Source organism: Propithecus coquereli, unplaced genomic scaffold (genome assembly GCF_000956105.1).
Source record: "Propithecus coquereli isolate 6110/MARCELLA unplaced genomic scaffold, Pcoq_1.0 Scaffold217, whole genome shotgun sequence".
In the NCBI taxonomy this organism is placed as follows: domain Eukaryota; kingdom Metazoa; phylum Chordata; class Mammalia; order Primates; family Indriidae; genus Propithecus; species Propithecus coquereli.
Genome location: NW_012146856.1, coordinates 5,319,818 through 5,320,886, shown reverse-complemented (window position 1 = coordinate 5,320,886; position 1,069 = coordinate 5,319,818).

The window sequence follows — 1,069 nt, the reverse complement described above, 5'->3', positions numbered from 1 at the left end:
CACACATATAATGTATATATGTAAAAAATAGCCCCTAAAACAACTATAACCCCAACCCACAGTCTATGAAATCTAGGTGTGACAATTTGGTGAAATTCAAGTGCAATTATGAGAGGACACTGAAATTGTACATACTTATTCAGCTTTTGGAAGAAATCAAGAGGACAGGTAAGTTGTTCATTAGCCCATTTCTCATACCATGGACTCAATGGGTAATACTTATACCCAAGAAATAGAAGTTTGAGTATATTACATAAAGTATAAATATAATCATATATGGACTTATGGTCAGGTTACAGTACCTGGGGTACTTGCAAAGAGGCAGAAGTTGGGAGATAAGAGGTAGGGGTGGAGTTCCACTAGAGGGCAGGAAGAAAACAGTTCAAAGGTCAGAAGTTAGAGAAGCAAATGGAAGTAAAAAGAAATATATCTGCATTAATTATTTCATCTTTTAGAGTGGGACATCAGTAGATACTGACAGAGTTTCATAAATCAAGGAATATAGGGTTAACAGTATTATTATAGTTATCAGAAAAAAACAATAAAACAACAAAACAATAACAATATTAAACAACAAAAACTGAAAACAGAGCACAAACTTTCCAGGTTCTCAGAAAAAATACAAGCACGTGCACAAAGCAAAGCAAACACAAAATATGTACCAAAATGTAGAAAACGAACTAAAAATAGAGGCTAAAAGAAGAACGCCTCAAATATAACTGTCATATAAATAAATGCTAATAAGATGAACTCATCTTTTAAAAGAAAATATTTCTCAGACTTCATAAAACATAAAATCCATCCACATGCAGTCAACGAGGGGCACAAATAAAAGACTCAAATATTGAAAGAAAAGTGATAGGTAATAAGATATAATACAAGCAAACGGAAACAAAAAGAAATCAGGAGCCAATTATTAATATGAGTCCTAGCTGAATGTTGAAAGCATAAAGCAGTAAATGAAGTGCGTGTGCTTAACAATCAGAAAAGGCACAATCCACAATGACGGTCTGTCATAAATCTTCACAGAAGGAAATGCCAACATTTACAAAGCAAGAACAAGACAGAG